This window comes from Peromyscus californicus, unplaced genomic scaffold (genome assembly GCF_007827085.1).
Source record: "Peromyscus californicus insignis strain IS unplaced genomic scaffold, ASM782708v3 Scaffold_6__1_contigs__length_162567912, whole genome shotgun sequence".
Lineage (NCBI taxonomy): Eukaryota > Metazoa > Chordata > Mammalia > Rodentia > Cricetidae > Peromyscus > Peromyscus californicus.
The window spans coordinates 3,289,353-3,311,357 of NW_026294584.1; the positions used below are offsets into that span (position 1 = coordinate 3,289,353).

Here is a 22,005-nt window from a genome sequence, read left to right on the forward strand (position 1 = left end):
GTGAGACATGAGAGCAGTTATGCCCTTATTGGGACATTTGGAAAACAAGGTTCCAGTTTCTGGGTAGGTGCCCACTTGAACCTGAAGAGGTGGTACCAGCAGTGAAGTCCCAGGAGCTTGGGGAGATGGCATTCCAAACTGAGGGATGATGTGTTCTTCAGGAGTACCTGAGCCATCACATCTGCTGCCTCTCTGGAGATGGGAAACGCCTCTATCCATCCTGTAAAAGTGTCAACAGGTTAGGAGATAGCAGAGTTTTTACAAGTAGGTGTGTGGATGAAGTTAACCTGTCACTATTCACCCAGCTGGTGTCCTCAGAGCTGGTACAGGGCCTGGTGTATCTGGAAGGCCACGTGGGTTTGCCTTGGCATGAATGTGGCAGAAGGGGTGGACCTGTGCAGGAACCGGCAGGTGTCTGTGAAACAACTAGAACAGATTTGTATCTTGGTGTCATAGCAAAAGGCTAGAAATTGAAGGACTCCTGAAACTGTTTGTGGTCAGTGCTCAGTCTATCAAAACTGCATTTATCAATGTTAGATCTTTGAACCTCCAAAGTTACGTCTGAAACCAGTTTATCCTCTACCATGAAGTCTGTGAATGAGGCACACCTGTCTGAACATTAACAGGAAACTTACTAATGAGCTACCAAGGGGCTTGTAGCCTTGGGGTTGGGGGAAGAGTTGTAAAACTGGCAAATTTGTTAGTACCCTGGTCATCAAACACCATCAGATCTGAGGATAAGTAAGTGAAAAGAAATGAGACAGCTTTCCTGTCTTCACATAAACAAACCTTAAAGCAACTTCTCTTTATCTAATTCACCAGGAGATACAGATGGATGACCACTGAGGGCAGTCACTGCAAAATGAGTTGTGTCTAGACTTAGTATTAGCTCTAGGAGAGTGAGGCCTGTGAATTTTACACAGAGAACTCGGAAGGCAGCTGAAGCCTTGGTTGCTGCTGTTGAACTGACAAAGCCTGGTCATCAAATGGCATCAGAGATTGAGAAGGACAAATTTTACCTGAGTTAGTGACTGAAAGTGACAGAGACTTACCTGCTGGTTACCTAGACAGCCACCCCAGGGTCCTCCATGGTCGTGGAGGGCAGAGGTCTTGGGGCAGCAGCATCAGTCTTCAGCTGCCAGGTCTAGGCCTGCCAGACCTCAGAAGATCCGACTGTTGTGGGGTGGGAACTTGTGGGGCGGACCGGCCTACCTTGTCTAGGCAAAAGTGAGGCAATGGGTCCCCAGAGTCCTGCTGTCCGGGGTCTGAAGAAGGCCCTGGCGGCAGTCGAGGCAAAAGGCAGTAGTTGAGGTGAAAGGCAGTTTTTGCTCAGTGGCCGGTGCTGCCACTCTGGAGCAAGTTCTGGGTGGAGGTTCTTCTATGCCCATCCATCTTCTTTGGAGGAAATAGGGGTGCTTCCAGGAGCTGGCATGTGTCTCTATCACGAAAAGCTCTTTAATTAAACATTTTAAATGCCATATTCTGCAGATCTCTGAGCATTTGAGGACTGTCTATCTGTTAGGTGTATCTGGCTAGACAAACTTTGCTTGTTTGTAAGCAGGGCCTGAGGGAGCACAGAGGCCAGCATTGTCCTTGACAAGCCATGGAGGCCTCTGTCCAAATGCCTCCCTCTCAGGGGACCTTCCATTATAGAATATATATCTTATTTATCAAATACCTTATTTATCAAACATATTCCATCATTTATTTAAAGTCTCTAGAAGCTTGGTGTTTAACACTTGGCAAAGACATAGGTGTAAATCTCTAAATTAGCTTTTGTTAATCTGAATAGATCTTTATAACTTTAAATTTCTATTATCATATAGAGTATATTATACATCAGAGTTGAATCAAATATAGCTTTACATTTTTATCATCATACAAAAGTCCACACCAATCCAAAATATTTAAGATTTGTTGCTTCCTTACTCAGAAGGAGATAAAATGAACAGAGAGGTCATTAGGACTAGATGTATTCTTAGGTTACAAAATCTGGCTGCCAGCAAGATTCATCCCTGTACATGAATGCAGAGGTGCAGCTTTAACACCTCAGTAAACCAGTATTGTTTTAAATCCTGTATTTTACAAACCTTGTGTTTAGTACAGGACAGAAATCGTCACACGGGAATCTATCCAGTCCATGTGGTCACCCTCATCAAAGATGGTGGTGAAGTTATATGACCTGTCTGTCTTTGACCTTAGTCAAGATGGCACCTGCCCATGTAGTCACCCTCATCATGGCAGATCATGTGATGTTTTCCATACACAATTTCTTAGCTGTTTTTTTTTCACAACTCAAACAGAATTCATAATCTCAGACATTCAAAAATCAGTCAGAAACACAAGCATGTGGCCACGTGATTCACACATTTCCATCCGCTCATACAAAATAGGCTTTTTAACAGAAAGACAGACAAAAACTCTTCCTGGGAACCTGTCAGCTGACTAATTTAAAAATCCTAAAATAAGAGTTTATAGTATAAGGCAGCCTGTAAGAAACCATAGAATGAAAGCTGTTTCCTGCCAAGGTGATGGAGGCAGCAGCACCAGACACTGATCCTATGGGGCCAGCCATCTAGGGCAGCCAGGAAGAATTGTCAGGAGCTCACAGAAGGTGCTGGAGGGAAATCTGGGCTGTGGCATGGTGGTTGCAGGAGGTGAGGGAGTGAGGGAGTGAAGAGAAACATTTTGAGCGAAAACATGAGATGCTAGCCAGCACAGAAGCAGGGAGCAGGAGATGAGGGAGGCATCCAGCGGGCTAGTGGTGGGAGGGAAGGAAGGGGCCAGAGACAGGCGGTGCAGAGCAGCCGTGTAGGGAGAGAGAGAAAGGGTGGGGGAGAGCGTGGGCATCTGGGCATCTGCTGAGGAGAGAAGAGAGAGAGGGTGGCCGGGACCCGTCTTTTATGAGGGGACTTTGCAAATGGGCTACAGGCTATTTAGGATTATGTTGTCAGAACCCTAGGTGGGCCAAGGTATTGCCTGCTTATTGGCCAGGTCCCCAAGGGGTGGGTCTGAATGGTAACAATTCTTATATTTAATATTTCTAAATTTTTACCCCAAAATGTAAGGCTTCTTTTTGCCCAAGATGCTCTTTTGAAACAACAAATAGAGTTTTAAAGGAGATAGGTGGGTACAATGGTGACTTATCGTCTTTGGGCATGGCCAGACTTCTCCAAAGACTGGCTATCAGTCCAAAACATTGCCCCCAAACCCTCTTCCAAGGCTTCCAGGGCTTCTGATCCAAGACATCTATGGTATGGGGCAGAAATCTGTATGTTTAACTAGCACGCTGTGCAATTCAGATACAAGCAGCCTTAGGTCATGTTCTAGAAAGGTCACCACAAGGGAAACCACCTTGAAAATACAAATTAATATCAGTAGAGGTGATTTATAAATTGAGAAATAAAGAGCTAGGGGTGTGTTAATCAGCTGGTTTTGGAGCAAGGAAAACCACTATAGAGTGCACAAAAGATGAGCTCCATACTGACTTGAACAGGAAGACCATCCAACGCCTGTGCAGTTGCCCCCAAGGAATGTCTGAAGCCCTGAGGATCTCACTTATGAGCTGCCCTGCACTCTCCAGTCAGGAGCTCTCTGAATCATCTTACTATTTTGGAAACAAACCAAACTAAATGCTTGAAAAAGCCTGGAGACCTCTCACTGTCTGAGGTATGAGTTCTTTACAGGCTAAACACTTTTTTCTAATGTTTGGCTTTTTAAGATAGGGTCTCACATAGCCCAAGTTGGTCTCCAACTTGTCCTGTAGTACAGGATGATCATGTATGCTGGATCCTTCTGTGTTCACTTCCCAAGGGGGTGGATTACAGGCATGCAAAACCCCTCCTTGCTGGGCTAAACAATTTAAATGAAAGAAAAACAACTTCATGGTCCAAGAATGCCTGGAGTTAGTTTATTTTTCTCGTCAGAGGATAGGCAATTGCTCTGTCACTGAGCTATATCTCCAGCCCACCTGGAGTTCTTAAAATCATATTGAAAGGTGTAAAAAGGGTAAAATAAAAAAATCCCCCGCTGACACACTGTAATAGAGAGGGAAAACACCTCTACATTTATATACATTTCGTAGTATTCATTCATGAAGACTTTATACAGAGGCTATGTTGAAATCAATAAAGACACAGCTGAGTAGTGTTGCATTCTTTATAGAAAGAGGTAGAATGTTAATAGATACTCCTTTGTCAGATTTGCAGCATGTTTAGTGGCCTACTTAGTCACCTTTAAATTACTAAGATTTATCTACATAAAACTACATGTCAGAAGTCTTTATAGAAAGAGTAGTGAGGTTTTTTGTAGAGAACTTAGATTTCCCCAACCCAAGAAGGAAGTGATGAACCAGTGTTGTTAAGATACAGTCTGTCACAGGGCCTCAACTGGAACTGATCTGAAAGCCTCCTTCTTGAAACTAGCTTGCGTAGTACCAAAAGGCACCACGCAAACTTCCAAAGGAGAGAAGCAACCAACAGTCCTATGCAGCTAGGATGCCTATGAACCACAACAATCTGCATGGTGCAATTACCTGAGGGTAAAATAGTGGCACACATATCCTGTCTGTAACCAACAGCTCCGTAATTGGACATAACACCTACTCAACAAGAGAAAAATCATGCTTGGTACTGGAAACCTAGCCAACTACCCAGGGCTAGTGACATGCTAGGTCCTGGAGGAGAACCTGTACCACCACCTTACCAAACCAGCATAATCCCTAACTACACTCTAAATATTTGCCCTTCTACCCACAGATAAGTGTAGTCTGCACCTCTCATCAAGGAAACTTCTCTTTGCAACAAATGGAGACAGTTACAGAAAAACACAACCAATCAAAATGCGGAGTTGTAGAGCCCGGTCCCAGTGGATTTATCTACAGAATAATCTTACACACAAAACTCAAGGAACCTTGCAGAAAAGGGACAGAATGATTTTAAGAACCAGAGGATCAGCAAATTTACAATGAAACTGTGTCTCCTTGTAATGTCAGAAGCTACACCCCAAAAGTCTCACCAACATGACTGCCTAGCATGAGCTGAACAAGGACAGTGACAGACATGCCAAAGTAGATGAAAGAAAGACCACAGTCTCCGTCCTACACAGATAACTACAGACAACTGAGGAGTGCTGAGCATGGGGGGAAATTGTTTTCCCAGAGCACACAACTGTTACCAATGCCAAACTGTCAGCTCAAAACCATACATACAAGTAACATTATACGAACGGATCAGGTTATATTTAGGAATATATGTCAAACACATACCTGTATGTAACAGCAATTAATGAAAAGTGGCCATGAATTGAAAGAGAGCAAGGAGAGGTATGTGGGAGGGTATTGAGGGAGAAAATGGAAGGGAGAAATGTTGTAAGTATATATAATCTCAAAAATAGAAGAAATGCTTTTAAATGTAGTCTTTATATCCACGAAAACAATTATTCCTTTCCAAGCTTCAAGTACAAATTGAAGTGTAAATAAATGCAAACTTGCTTTACTTTTTATTGTTGAATATTTCAAACATATGCAAAAACAGCCTGGTATAATAAACCACATGTAACTACCAACATGTAAGTAAGATTATTTCATCCATATTCTCCATACTACTCTCTCCTCTCCTCACTGGATGACTTTAAAAGAAATCTCATATAATTTTATCTTCATTATTACAGTACATAGCTCTTCAAAGAATGGCTTTTAAAACCATAGTCAAAATGTCATTATCACACTAAAAAGTGTGACTTTGTTTTAAAGTAGAGGTTTCTCTGTGTAGCCCAGGCTAGAGTACATGGCTGTTCACAGGCACGCTCCCCACTGCGAATCCCTGCGTCCTGGCCTTCAGTGAGTGTAGTGAATCCTGCCTCCAAACACCTGGGCTCAATTGAGCCTCCTCCCTCATCCTCCCAGCATATAAAGCCACAGATATGTGGCGCAGCACGTGGTTACTTTAAATACATCAGCATTTGTATATCTGAAGGGGTATTCGCTACAGATTTTTTTTATTTTAAAGATTTAGTTAATTTATGCACATAAGTGTTTGCCTCTGTGTATGTACATACATCATGTATGTGCCTGGTACCCAAGGAGGTCAGAAGAGGGCTTCAGGTCCCCTGGAACTAGAGTCATAGATGGTTTGTGAACTACCATGTGGGTGCCGGGAACCAAACACAGGTCCTCTGCAAGAGCAACAAATGCACTGAGCTACTAACCCATCTCTCCAGCCCTCCAGGAATCATCTTAAAATCTGTCAATCAGCCTTGTCAAAATTCATCTCAGGATTACTCTTAGGACTTTAAGCATCTCAAATCATGGCCTGCCCTCACTCTTCAAGGACAGATTTAGTTTGAAAACAGTCATGAAGACTTCAGGAATAACCTCAATGAGCAGTGGGAGTGATCAGACTGGGCAGTACAGGTTTGTTTGAGGATAACACACACAGAGGCACCAGCTGTACTCCTTCCATGAACCGAGTCATGCTCGTAAAGGAGGTGAGAAGTTACCTACTCAGTGGCCAGAAACACCAGTGAGAGGAAGCTCTGTGGCCTGGCAGCTGAAGCAGGAGTGGAACTAAGAGGAGAATGTGAGAAGCAGATGAGATGGCCAACCACTGAACGGAAGTTATGCTTATCTCTGCCGTAAATTCCAGTGATTCCTCTAGCCACTTTAGAGATTATCTTACATTTTAGGCCTTCATGCTTTTGCAAACTAGTTCTCTGGGTGTAGACATGCCTACTCCCACTGGTTAAGACACATTGAGAGACTCTCAGCCATCCTTTAAGACCCTGAGCAAATTCCTCCATATTCCTTCACTCTTTGGCATAATCTATGATCAATTCCCAGTTACACTTTGTAGGTATCTGTTTTAATCTCTATGATGGTCCTTATATATGTGCATATATGTATCCTCAAATAGACAGGTAGCTTAATTTTTGTATCTTTGGTACTAAAATAATGACTTGCACACAGTGGGCCTTCAGAAATCCATGTGTTTAATGCACTTGTGTGTGTTTTTGCTTACTGGACAAGGACTAAAAGTAGATGTAAAAGCTAAATCCTCTTTGCATCTCAGAACTCATTGTTGAGTATGTTTTGATACAATAAAAAGTGATAAAAGCTGGGGGTGTAACTCAATTGGTAGAATGCTTGCCCGGCATGCTCCAGGCCCTGGGTTCAAGTACCTCATTACCATACAACACAGAATGTTGTGGTGCACACCTGTAACCTCGGCTCTCAAGAGCTTGAGGCAGAAGGATCAAAATTTCAAGATCATCCTTGGCTACATGAGATCCCTGTCTCAAAAATTAAATAAAAAAGAATATAAAACCTTAAAGAACTTGTCTGTTTTTGCATCTGTAAGCTCAATAATCTCACACGCTTGAACCCAACAATGTCTTCACAACGTAGCAAAGTAGCTGTGGGCTTAATCACAGAATGAACCCAGGCAGAAGCGACAGCAAAGCATCTCCTGCAAACACAATCCCTGCAAGTTCCATGTCTTTGAAATAGAAAGTTATGGAACAGATTTGCCCAAGAGATGTTGATTTTTTTTTCTTCTGATTTAAAGAAAAGATGACTTTTCAAATCCATTTTTTGGGGTATCACAGTTGTTTTACTTTCTTTGCAGAACTAACTCTTGACAAATTAATGCATTAAGTATGAATTGAAACTGACTTTCAAGTTAGTTATGTCCACATGCTTCTCAAAATAATACTCTTTTGCAGAATACAAAGCAAAAAATGAATCATCTACTTCGAAGGAAACAGATGGCTGACTGTGGAGTTCACTGTTTTAACAGGACAGAAATGTGAAACCGTGAAGCTAGTAGTTGATACAACCTCTTGGTGGAATGGTTCAGACTCCTCTTTCTTTCCACCTTCTGTCCCACAGCAAAAACAAAAGCTAAACAACAACAGCGAAGACCACTGGTTCCTACCGGAATGGCCAACACAACCCTTAAGTTGGCAGGAAGCTGAAGCCTCTCTTCCAGCATTGTGCTAGTGACATGTACCCACACCTACCACCTGTGGCACAGTCCCACAGTGACTAGTAAAGGAGAATGTGGGAAGCTATGTGGGCAGAAAGGAGAGAGCCATCTGTGAAAACAACTGTACCTGATGTCACCAGCTGTTGGTTGAACCTGGATTTTAAAGACTTCTAAATCCTCAATGGCTCATAGTGTACTTTTAAAGTAGTTCTTTTTTCTTTATAGTCAGCAAGTCTACAGAAATTTTTACAGCCTTTCTCATTAGGTGATTTTAAAAAAATGTATTAAACCATGTTTGCATAGAAATAAATTGATTTGGATAAAGAGGAAACAGTGCTGAAGTGGTTGAGCAACAGGTTTGCTTGGTTGTAATGGCTACATTGCACAACCTGGGCAAGGCATCTCATGACACAAAAGATTGTTATAACAACTTGGAAATGCAGCTAGACCACCCAAGGACTTACAAAAGTAGTTCAGCCTCTACGTTTCTCTGACCTTGTTACACAGTCTTGAGGCCTGGGACCATTTCTCAATCAGAAAACATAGAAAATAATTAGCACATTTCTTACTGTTTTGTAAGGGAATTTATTTATTTATGGTTTTATGAGACAGGGTTTCTCAGTGCAACTCTGGCTATCCTGGAACTCATCTGTAGACCAGGCTGGCCTCGAACTCAGAGATCCACCTGCCTCTGCCTCACAAATGCTGGGGTTAAAGGAGTGACCTGGCTGAAATTTATCATTTTTAAGTGAAATCTGAGATTATAACTTTAAAGTGATCATGTACACAAAGTGTGGAAGTAAAAATGATAAAACACAAAGAATAGTACTTATTTTTTTATTGTGCTAAAAACATCATATTTAACAAAGGACACCTAAAGTGGTAGGAAGGCACATTTCCTTACGTGCAGATGAAATTTTCATACATATAAAACAACCCATAAAGACTCTGTCAAAAAACTCATAGCCTATAATTCAGTAAAATTGCATGATAAAAAGAATCAGCATATAGAATCTACAGTGTTTCTTTACATTAATAGTAAACTATCTGACAAGGAAACCATAAAATAACCCCATTGCGATAGCTACAAAACAAATAAACAGTAAAAACAAGCAGCTTCTAAATATAATTCAACCAAGACATAAAACTCTTTACAACACAAACTGTTCAGCACTGAAGAGAGATTGAAAATAGTCAACAGGAAGTACTCCATGTTTATAGACCATAAAAATCAACATTGTTGATGTTCACAGTACCCCAAAGTGATCTACTCAGTCAGCACAAGTCATGTCAGAATACCAATATTCTTACAGAAATAGGAAAACATCTTCTCTAGCATCATACAGGTGAACCACAGAAGACCTTCAATAGCCAAAACTACCAAGTAAAGGAGTGAGCATAGAGATATTACCCTGCTGACTTTAGAAACATATTACAAAATAATACTGGCATATAAACACATGTAAAAACAAAACAAAACAAAAAACACATAGAGAACCCAGAAATAAATGCACAAATGATTTTCACAAAGACACCAAGAGCGCGAGCTGGCCCATCTGGATCTCAGGTCTCCAGGCGCCTCCCTTGGCCCCGCCTTGTGGGCGTGACAGTTGCCGAAGCCTCAATGGGGGTTGGAACTTCCAGATCAAAGCTGGAATGGCTACCCACTACATCTGTGTGTTCCAATGCCACAGAGAATATGTGAGGCAGAGGACAAGTTTCTAGAGTTGGTTCTCTCCTCCCACCGTGTAGGTTGCAGATACCAAGCTCAGGTCATAAGGCTTGGCGCCAGCATCTTCATTCAATGGCCCACCTCCCTGGCCTGTATTTTTAAATAAAACAAAAGCACAGAGAACAAAGCCAAAAACTGACATAGGATTACATCAGACTAAAGGTTTTTGCACAGCAAGGGAAATAATTAACAGAGGGAAGGAAAACCTAAAGAATGAAGGAAAATATTTGCAAACTACATCTGACGCAACAACAATGAAAGTGGACCTGATACTTGAGTAGACACTTCTCAAAAGAAAGCGCCTGAGTAGAAAGCAAGTATGTGAAAAATGCTCAGCATCAGCATCACTAATTGTTGGAGAGATGCAAATCCAAACAGCAAGTATCACCCATCCCAGTTAGAAAGGCAATTACTAACTAAAATAACAACACATGGTGCTGAGGATGGAGAAGAAGGATTCTTTCATGCCATTAGTGAAAGTGTGAGGCAATCTGACTGCTAGATGTCTATCCACAGGGAGTGTAGTCAGTATCCTGAAGAGGCATCTGCACTCCCGTGCCTACTACACTATTCACAATAAACAGTGTAAGTGCCTCCAATTGGAACAGATAAAAAAAATGTGTAAATACACAATAGAGGACTGATCAGCCATTTTAAAAAGTGAAATCCTGTAATTTGCTGGAAAATGGATGAACCTGGAAGAAATTGTATTACGAAAAGTACACCAGACACAGAAAGGTAAGCACCACGTACTGTCCTCTATGCAGGGAATTGAAAGCATGGGTCTCACAGGTGGAGACAGCAGGACAGTGGTTCTCAGGGGGTGGGGAGTGCACTGAAGTGTGGTGAGAAGTTGCCTAACAGGTTCAAAGTTACAGTCAGATAAGAAGAATAAATCTGGAATTTTATTACACAGAAGAATAACAGCAGCTAACAACAACCTATTGTTCATTCAAGAAGCCAGAAGACAGGATTCTGGATTGAAGTAATGAACATGCTAATTATCCTGATTTGATTATTATACGAGTTAATATGTACAGCTTTGTGAATTAAAACTAAAACAAACCTTCAATAACTGGAGAGAAGTGATTGGAGAATGTCAGCAGTTAGGAGCACCGGCTGCTCCTCAGACAGCTGAGACTGAATTCCAGTACCCATATGGTGGCTTACACCGTCTACACCTCCACTTCCAGGGGACCCAAGGCCCTCTTCTGACCTCCACAGGCACCAGGCATATGTGTGCACTTACATCCATGCAGGAAAACACTATACACATAAAATAGTAAATAAATATTTTTTTAAAAAACTGGAGAGAAAAAAATGTGAAAACTGAGCCTTTCTGCAAAGGGTATCTTGAAAGTGATTTGTCAAAAGGTGAAAAACAGTAAATGATGAACATTTTGAATTTAAGAATGTGGCGCCCATACTTTTATGCCATACAGTACCTATGACAGTCACTGTCTTTGGGAAATAAAAAGATGTGTGTGGACAGAGAGTGGGGAAGAGAGGAGAGATATTATGCTGTATTTTGATTATTACATACATGCAAGTTTCACTGATAAGAAAAGGTTTAAGTAAAATCTTTAAGACTCTCTCTGTGTGTGTGTGTGTGTGTGTGTGTGTGTGTGTGTCTGTTTGTGTGTGTGTCTGTGTGCGTGTATGTGTCTGTTTGTGTGTGTGTGTCTGTGTGCATGTATGTGTCTGTTTGTGTGTGTGTCTGTGTGCGTGTATGTGTGTTTGTGTGTGTCTGTATGCATGTATGTGTCTTTTTGTGTGTGTGTCTGTATGCGTGTGTCTGTTTGTGTGTGTGTCTGTGTGTGTGTCTGTTTGTGTGTGTGGTCTGTGTGCATGTATGTGTCTGTTTGTGTGTGTGTGTCGTGTGCATGTATGTGTCTGTTTGTGTGTGTGTCTGTGTGCATGTATGTGTCTGTGTGTGTGTGTCTGTGTGCATGTATGTATCTGTTTGTGTGTGTCGTGTGCATGTATGTGTCTTTTTGTGTGTGTGTCTGTATGCGTGTGTCTGTTTGTGTGTGTGTCTGTTTGTGTGTGTGTCTGTGTGCATGTATGTGTCTGTTTGTGTGTGTGTCTGTGTGCATGTATGTGTCTGTTTGTGTGTGTGTCTGTGTGCATGTATGTGTCCGTTGTGTGTGTGTCTGTGTGCATGTATGTGTCTTTTTGTGTGTGTGTCTGTATGCGTGTATGTGTCTGTTTGTGTGTGTGTCTGTGTGTGTCTGTTTGTGTGTGTGTGTCTGTGTGCATGTATGTGTCTGTGTGTATGTGTCTGTGTGCATGTATGTGTCTGTTTGTGTGTGTGTCTGTGTGCATGTATGTGTCTGTTGTGTGTGTGTGTCTGTGTGCATGTATGTGTCCGTTATGTGTGTGTCTGTGTGCATGTATGTGTCTTTTTGTGTGTGTGTCTGTGTGCGTGTATGTGTCTGTTTGTGTGTGTGTCTGTGTGCATGTATGTGTCTGTTTGTGTGTGTGTGTCTGTGTGCATGTATGTGTCTGTTGTGTGTGTGTGTCTGTGTGCATGTATGTGTCTGTTGTGTGTGTGTCTGTGTGCGTGTATGTGTCTGTGTGTGTGTCTGTGTGCGTGTATGTGTTTGTGTGTGTGTGTCTGTGTGCGTGTATGTGTCTGTGTGTCTGTGTGCATGTATGTGTCTGTTTGTGTGTGTGTCTGTGTGCATGTATGTGTCTGTTTGTGTGTGTGTCTGTGTGCATGTATGTGTCCGTTTGTGTGTGTACCAAAAGTTGGCAGCAGGTGTCTTCCTCAATCTCATTCCATCTTCCTGAGACAGGGTCTCTCACCGAGAGCTCACTGATTTGGCTAGTCTAGATATCCATCTTACCTAAAGGGATATCTTTGTCTGTCTCCAAAGTGGGCTGTCATGCCCACTTGGCCTCTGTTTGGGAACTGTGGGTCTGAACTCTGGTCCTCAGGCTTGCATGCCAAGTGTTTTATCCACTCAGCCATCTCCCCAGCCCTGCCCCTTCTCTTTTGAAATATCAAATACCAGAATGTAATATTTAATTGTGGAGATGCAGAGAAGGTTCAGTGAGTTATAGCACTTGCTGCATGGCAGAGGACCTGAGTCTGGATCCCAGCATCCGTAAAAATCCGGGAGTGGCAGCACTGCAACCCACTGATGGATAGAAGAGTCTCTAGGGGAAGGGATGGAGGCAAAATTGTTGCTAGGTCTTTCTGGCCTGTATCCTAGCTTCAGGATTCAATGAGATACAAGCTGTATCCTAGCTTCAATTTTCTAAAGGAGTAAGGGGGAGAGTCATAGAACAAGACACCTGATATCTTCCTCAGGACTCTGAATGCACAGGCACACCCACCACACCCACACATACATGTGCTTTTACAGCACACATATTAATCTTGTTCCCAGGTTTCAGAGAATTATGACTGGTAGGCATTTAAAAACACTTTAAATAAATTGTAATATATATTATTTGTTAATTGTTTAATATATATTAATATTTGGCTGTGAAAACCAATGTACTAAATTGGAGTTTATTTTTTCAAAGGTTTTACTTTTATTTGCTGGATCCAAATTTGCCTACGTATGTTTTAAAACCGTTCACTGTTGCTACTGCTTTCTAGTTACTCGTTAATAATGTAAACTTTTACATCCAGATCTGTCCATGACCATATGCTTGGCTGGAGGAGGCGCCCATTAAAAGAATGAGAGAGAATTCCTCATCCTCACTACTTCTCTCAAGGACATACATAAGAATCCAGAATCAAGCTGGGCGGCGGCGCAGCGCCTTTAACCCCAGCACTTGGGAGGCAGAGCCAGGCGGATCTTTGTGAGTTTGAGGCCAGCCTGGTCTGCAGCGCGAGATCCAGGAAAGGCACAAAGCTACAAAGAGAAACCCTGTCTTGAAAAACCAAAAAAAAAAAAAAAAAAAAAAAAAAATTAGGAGCTGGAGAGATGGCTCAGAGGTTAAGAGCACTGACTGGTCATCCAGAGGACCTGAGTCCAATTCCCAGCACCCACATGGCAGCTCACACCTGCCTGTAACTCAAAGTCCAGGGGATCTGACACTTTCACACCAATGCACATAAGATAAACTTAAATAAATTATTTAAAAAAAAGAATCCAGAATCTATTATGATAAACCAATATTCGTACATTGACAAGGGCACGTTTGAGCCTGATTTGAACTAATTAGTTCTTTCTAAGTAAATCCTACTTTAGGAAAAACAGTTGCATCAAGAGATCAATTACTTTCTACAAAACAAGATTTTGTTTCATTTTGGTTTTTTCTTGTGATAGGGACTCACTTTGTAGCCCAGGCTGGCATCAAACTCAGCAATCCTCCTGCCTCAGCTTCAAAACAGTTTTTCTTAAAAACAACAAACATACAAAAAACCCTTTTTAACTTCAAATTGCAGTATGCTGTAGCTGGAGAGCTTCTCTCCAGGTCCTGCCAAGCCCCTGAAGTCCTGCAGCCCACTTATAAAATAAACACACAGATGCTTATATTATTTAAACTGTTTGGCCTAATGGCTCGGGCTTCTAGCTAGCTGTTCTTATATCTTAAATTAACCCATTTCTATTAATCTATAAGTTGCCAACGTGGCTCGTGGCTTACCGGTATCTTACATCTTCTCATGGCGGCGGCTGGCAACGTCTCTCTGCCTCAGCTCTTCTACTTCCCAGACTTCTCCGCTCTCTTTGTCCCACCTATACTTCCTGCCTGGCTACTGGCCAGTCAGGGTTTTATTTATCAATCAGTCATCCACAGCAGTATGCCATCAGGTTTGACACAATTGCCTCAGTACTTACTCTGTCTGTCTCAGTATCTACTGTTATTGTCTGCAATATTCAAAATTCATCATCTATCTGTGTGTGTGTGTGGTGTGTGTGTGTGTGTGTGTGTGTGTGTGTGTGGAGAGAGAGAGAGAGAGAGAGAGAGGAGAGAGAGAGAGAGAGAGAGAGAAAGAGAGATTGACTCTTTCCCACATTTGGGAAACCTAACATTAACAAATATTATATGAATACACTGTCCATATTCAAACTACCAATTTCCCAACAATGATTTGTATGTGTGAGCCAGTGAGTAGTGTATCTGCATGTTCAAGAAGGGTAAGCTCAGAGGCAGAGGTCAGGAGCTCAGAGGCAGAGGCCAGGCATCTTCTTCAATCACTTTACACCTTTCTTTTTTCTTGAGACAGGGTCTGTCTGGACTCGGACTCCCCAATGGGCTAAGCTAGCTGGCCAAGGAGTTTCAGGGATCACTTCTATTCTCCACCCACTCACAGCGCTGGGGTTACACATGTGCCCAGCCAGGTGAAGCTTTGATATGAGTTGTGGAAAGGCAAACTCAGGTCCTCATGCTTGCATGGCAGACATTTCACCAGCGAAGCCATCTCTCCAGTGCCCCCAAACTGATCTTTGTGCAAAAGTTATCTCTCCTCCAAAGTCCAACCCAGAATCACTCACTAACCTGGAAGTGATGGTGCACACCCAGGATTCCAGCACTCAGAGAAGAAGCAAAAGAGCCAGGAGCTCAGCCACAGCCAACTCACGGCCGGGCACTACAAACAAAGCAGAATCAGCAGATAAAGAGGCTTGCTCCCGGCCTGATGACCGAGTTCCATTCCCAGACCCACAAGGTGGAAGGAGAGAACCAACTCCCAAAAACTGTCCTTTGATATACACTCATATTTTATGTACAGTCTTGAGTGCATGAGCATGCATGCACACATATTCACGTGCACACTAAGTAAGTAGTCACTTTAAAATAAAAACCCAGGGCTGGAGAGATGGCTCAGCCGTTAAAGGCTAGACTCACAACCAAAAATATAAAAATATAAAATAAAAACCCAGAATTCATTCACTGCATTCAGTTATTCTATCTGTGAATCTGCTTCAATCTTAAAATTGCTCAGACTGTTTCAACATTAACATTATTTTAGAATAAGGTCCATTTGTTTTTATACTCTATCCTCCAATCTGGATTTCTTTGTGCTTTCTCATTATTAGATCAAAGTATGTGTTTTGGGCAGGATTACTTACTAAGTGATGGTGTGTCCTGGCACACATGCTAGGGACATAAGCTGAGAGCTTCTCTTCCGAGATATGAGCTTGATCACTGAGCTGAGGTGATGCCCATTGGGGAAAACAAGATAAATTGCTGGTAAAAAAAGAAGTAATTAGATAAAATTTCATAGTTACTTTTGTCATTGGTCTGAATATTAAATTTTTGTGTTTAATGACAAAATATAGAACATACAAAGCGAGGAAATGCACACTCCCGGATAGTAAATGTCAAGGATCCAAAAGAGAAACATTAGTTATTTATGACTAATTGAACTACATGATCTTACAAAACTATCTTTGGTTTGTTTCATGCATACTCTCTGCAACATTATTTTGCATGCTTCCAAAACTTGTACATGTCTGAAATATTTTAATATTAGCCCCCATTTCACACAAAAGGAAACTAAAGGCAAAATAACCCAATGACTCCAGGTTTCATGGGTTATAACTGAACCCAGATTTGCCTGCTTTTCAAACTTCTGCTTGTTCTAACATATCGTGTACAATTAAATAAAACCTGTCTATATGTGCTATCTACAACTAAGTATATGTTATTAATTACTATAAAGTTCTAGTGGTGAATTGTGTATTTTTGGACAGTATCTTCTCATGTAACTCAGGCTGACTTGGAACTTGTGATCCTTCTACCTCAGCCTTCAGGAGTGCTGGGATTACAGGCATGTGCTACCATGACTTGCTGAAAGCGTATTTTAAAATAGGCACTGAAATGGGTATACACTCACAGTGTTCACACACACACACACACACACACACACACACACACACACACACACCTATCACCTATGCGTCTGTGTGTCCCGTTACACGGATATCTGCGTCTATCTCTGTACTTCCATCTTCTTGGCTGTTGGGTTCTCTCACTCTCCCACCCTACTGCTCTCGTATCCTTTTGTATGTAGTCTCGTTCCTTTTCTACGTATTTCTCCACCTCTAGAATGAAGTCGTCTTTCCCTCATATGCCAACTGGAAGTTGGACATGCATCACGATCTTAAAGGATCGGTCCTGAACCTTTGTCAGTTAGCACTTTATCAGTGCTTTGGGTAGAAAGAATTGAAAATAATCCCAAACTGCAGGGAGTAGCTCCAACCTAGAAAAACCTCATTAGAATGAAAACTTTCAACAAGATAGAAATGAGTGGATAAGAACTGAAAATATTTCGTGAGATCCTGTAGTAGAATTACTTTATGGAATAAATACAAGAACGTACTTTATACACTATACAGTACATCAAGAATGAATAGAAAGAATAGAGGATCTGGGAAAGTCCCATCCTATATATGCATCGGAGAGAAGCACCTTTAGGAATAAATATAATTTGTTACATATTAGCAATATAAAATTGCCATGAGATTTGCCATCCTTTATTCTCCCATTGGTTAGATCTTAGTTATAGCAATGTTTCTATGCTGTCTGTTCACATTAATATGTATTCATTTTAAAGAAATCCTGGAAGATACCTGTTTATGGACAGTTTACAAACTATTTGGAAATCACAGGGAAAGGCAACCAAAGCCTTTGAAGGATATAGAATCTTACCTACAAGGGACAGACTTGAGAATCTGAGCTTATAAATCTACCCTCCCTGTCTTTCAGAGCCATAAAATAGTCTAGAAATCTCCCACATAAAGCCAGAGAAATCTCATTCATGGAATCAAAAAGTATTTTGCTGTTAAGACAATAGACATAATATGTAGCAACAGATCAACATGAATGTAGCATGCTAAGCATTTTGTTACTTATTTCTAAATTTTTATATCAGCCTGAAAGGAAGTAATATTAATCCTAAGTTCTAATGTCTTTCAATAATAAGCATTTTCTTACTTAATGCCTACTAGAGGAGAACAAGGAGTTCTTTCAAGCATTCAAATCAAATGTGCTGTAGAATGCTGTCCTTTGATCATAGCATGGCTATCTGCATCAGAGCAATTGACTACCCACATGAATGCATCCCAAGATCAGTCCTGTTGAAGTTCCCCCATAGGAGGGATGGAAGGGTCATTAGACCTTCATCTGAGAGTCTAGGCCCTTGCTCCTGAACTGCTCTTCCAGATGTATATAATCCTACCCTAATGCTCTTGGTCTCAGGAAGTGCCAGCATATGTAGAGATCGAATGTTAGCTGAAGGGGGCTTCTACTTTTGCAGCTATGAGGAAGTCACAAACATGCTGTGTGGGATATTTTGATAATGTAACTGTTTGAGGGTCACCAATCCTCTGATAAGTAACCAACTCCTTATCCGTGTTCCAGTATGGTGGTGATATTTATATTGTGCTGAAATGTAGTGATATTTTATTTGTATGTTAATAAATAAAGCATGCCTGGAGATCGAGGGGAAAAGGCCAGCCATTTTTAAGGTAAACAAGAAGTCAAGCAATGGTAGCACATGCCCTTAATCCTATCACGTGGCAGGCAGGGTCTCTGTGTGTTCAAGTGCACACTAGGGAACAGCCAAGCATGGTGACAGGCGCCTTTAATCCCAGTACCAACCACAGAGACCTGGAGGTCTGTACAGACAGGCAGTAACAAGGAAGTGAGGTAGCTGGGCTAAGAGCCAATGAGAGGGCAGAACAGCAAGGCAATAAAAGCCTGGGTAGACAGGAAGCAGCTTGGGAAGCTATGGCAGCGGTGTGGTGAGTTAAGGCTAGCTGGCGGCTCCATTATTTCCCTGATCTCTAGAGCTTTCACCCCTATATTATGATCTGTGTTTCTTATTTAATAAGACCATTTAGAAATTTGTCTACAGCAGTAATAACAATAAATCCATTGGTTCACCAAGCTGGGCTGGGGCAGAATCATTCCTTTGGTCTGTCACTGATGCTCTCTATATAGACATTTATTCATGTCTACCCAGGAAAAGCCAACACAACAAACTGAAAAAAATTAATTACATAATTTCTTGTTCCATTCCTTACATCTAATAAATAATCATCCTGATAGAGAGGAGTTAGAATATTGGAAGGTACTGAGTTTTCATAGGCAGCCAGTTCAAACTGACATTAAAATGAGTCTATGGCCCCTTACAGTGCATAATAAGCCCCTTTGCACTGTGTGTGTGTGTGTGTGTGTGTGTGTGTGTGTGTGTGTGTGTGTGTGTGTGTGTGTGTTATGTGTTATATGTGTACATATGTGAGCTTGTGTGTAGAGGCCCAAAGATGATGCTGGTGTCTTTCTCAAAGTCTGTCTCCACTTTGTTTATTAACAAATGGTCTCTCACCGAACACAGAGCTTGCTGGTTTCCAGCTCATCTAGCTAGTCAGCGTGTCCTACAGTCCCCTGTCTCTGCCTCCCCAGTGCTGGGATTACAGGCAGCTGCTGTGTCTGATCTCATGAGGGATCTGAACGCTGGCAGTCACTTTATCCACTGAGCCTTGGATACTCCATTGCAATGTGCCCTGGCACTTCCTGTGGCTGCTGTCACACCCACTGAACATCACCTGCTGGAGAACTTGGGAAGGGACCATCTGAGCCCGTTTCTGCCCATTGCATACCAGAGTCAGTAGGAACCACACATGGTAAACACAACACAGAACTTCCTGGCTTAAAGATGAGTAAACACTAGGCCCCCACATTAAAGAAGGAATCTCTAAGATTCTCATCCTGGAAAAAGAACTCTCATAAGAAAAAGCTGTATGGCACAAAGCAACCCCGTGGATGAGGTACCTCTGACCAGACAGGGCTGGAGACAGGGAAGGAGGGCGAGTTTGACTACATGAAAGGCAGAGAGATTTTCCTTGTGAAAACTAAATACTGAGTGTTTGTTTCTGTCCTAAAGAAAAGTAGACAGTGTCACATTTCAGGATACTTAGTAAACAAACACAGAGAACCTTGCAGTTCAGAATTTCAGATCTATCTACTGATCTCTTCTGGTAATTGAGCCACCTCTACACTGTTTTAGAAAACAGAAGTATCTCCGACTGAATGAGTAAAATGTAGGCTAGTTTGGGGTGACTTTATACTCCTAATGTATACCTCTGATATTTCTCAACATTTTAATTAGCATATAAAAGGAAATTAGGGCAGGAGGTGGGCAGCTGGTTCAGCTGGTAAGGTGCTGGCTTCAAAAACAAATGAACTGAATGTGGATCGCAAGCACCCACACAGAAATCCAGGCACAGCGGCAAACAGCATAATCCCAGCACTGGGGAGATGGATACAGATCGTAGATCTCACTGGCTAGACAGACTTGCCAAACAGTAAGCTCCAGGTTCAAGTCCAGTGGAAGAGCCTGCTTCAAAAACTAGGGTGGGCAGTGATTAAATAAACATCTAACATCAACCTCTAGCTTCCTTTCACACATGATTGTGAATGTGCATACACACATACACGTACACACGCTCACACACAGGGAGATGGTGGCATTGGAGGAAATACAGGGAACTCAGAAAAACACATTGATGATTCCCCTGCCAGCAACATCCTTACCACAAACCACTAATAATAACCACAGCATTTTTTGCTCCTTTATAAAAATATGAAAGCCTGTAATATACTAAGCAAAGAATTAAATTAACTCAACAGTTTCACCCATTATTATCATCAGAAAGAAAATTAGTAGTAAGGTGCCTCAGTTTCTTCTGTGGAAAACTGGAGTGCCGCATGAGGTGTTTCATTCTGTGGCATAGTCCATGATACCTCTTTGAACTTTTTTTTTCATCAGGTTTTTGGTTTTTCAAGACAAGGTTTCTCTGTATAGCCCTGGATGTCCTGGAACTTGCTCTGTAGTCCAGGCTGGCCTCAAACTCACAGAGATCCACCTGCCTCTGCCTACCAAGTGCTGGGATTAAAGGCGTGTGCCATCACCATCTGGCTTCTCTTTCAGCCTTCAGACTGTGCTTCTGTGTCTGCCACACTGACCAGGTTGCATGTGGACTATGGAGTCAGATCTTGGGTCCGGGACTTTGGGAAAGCTGCCCGACTCTCTCTGGAGCAAACACCTCATGTTCCTGCTGTCCTGACCATCTTTTCTTCTAGCTTAAGGTTTAGCATTAAGAACCCAGTCACACCAGCTTTGGACATAAAAGCCAAGTTGTCTGCCTGTTTGCTCATAAATGAGAGGGTATGGTTGGGGTTTCAAGACATTTAAATCCTGCGGAAATGTCCATAATAACGTTTTATGTTGTCTTCCCCAGGGAGCCTCAATAAAGGAGTCATTCTTTCCCCCACCTTTGGAGAGACTCCTCACCGACTCCAAATTAATGCCGCACACAAGTTCTCATGAAAGAAAGAAGTTGGAAATTTTGTGGTTGGTTTTTGCTTTAGAATTTGACCAGATCAAGTAGACATGTATGTTATCTATTACTACTTATGGACTATTTAGCCAGTGATGAAATATTCATGAAACTTCTAGGGCACACATGAAACCAGTGTGCAAGTCATTAAGCCAATAATACCAGCTACAGGAATAAAAGCGAGATCCGAGGTCTGTGACATTTAAAATGTGTTTGTATTTCTGTCACTGTTTATCAAATGGGATACTCGGAGGCAAAGCAAACAGAGTCCTTGTTCACATCACCACTCTCCCCAAATTACAAAATTATTCTACATTCCTTCACAGAAGTCTACTTAGGTCAAAAGCCTATGTCGAAATGACCATGTGAGAAACATTCAGACATCTTTTTATGACTAAAAGGACGACACAAACTTTGTTTGTTTTGTGCCTTTATAACAAGATCTATAGGGTACAAATTTTCCATTTGTACTTCAGTGCAAGACAAGTCATATGTACTTTGATAAAACTATAGGCTTCATTTTAGCAGTTAGTAAGAACCCTGAGGATCTGGAGAGATGGCTCAGTGATTAAGTGTTTACTGCTCCTGCAGAACACCTGGGTTCAAGTCCCCACATGCACATGGCAGGTCATTTCATCTTTTAATTCCAGATTTGGGGGATCCAGGGCTTTCTTCTGACCCCTCTGGGCCCCTGCATGCACCCACAGTACACAAACTTAACACTCAGGAATACACATACCCATGAAATGTTTAACATTTTTAAAAATAAGAACTATGCAGCTTATATTTCTGCCAACAAGCCCAGAGCTATGTTTTTTGTGTAGTTTCCACACCTAACAGGACTTACGTTTCCACTTTGATTGCTCATGATCCCTGTGCCTTCTGCTCCCAATATCCTATCTATAAACGACTGGGCTTTTAAAGATCACACTTTTATCATAAACTGTACTGTATTAGAAACTACAAAATTTTTAGAAAAAAAATT

At 41.7% G+C, this 22,005-nt stretch overlaps 1 pseudogene; it reads left to right on the forward strand.

Moving 5' to 3' along the window:
• The first annotated feature begins 6,991 nt into the window (after nt 1-6,991).
• LOC128100220 (uncharacterized) lies at nt 6,992-7,110 on the forward strand (annotated as a pseudogene).
• Nucleotides 7,111-22,005: the final 14,895 nt, after the last annotated feature.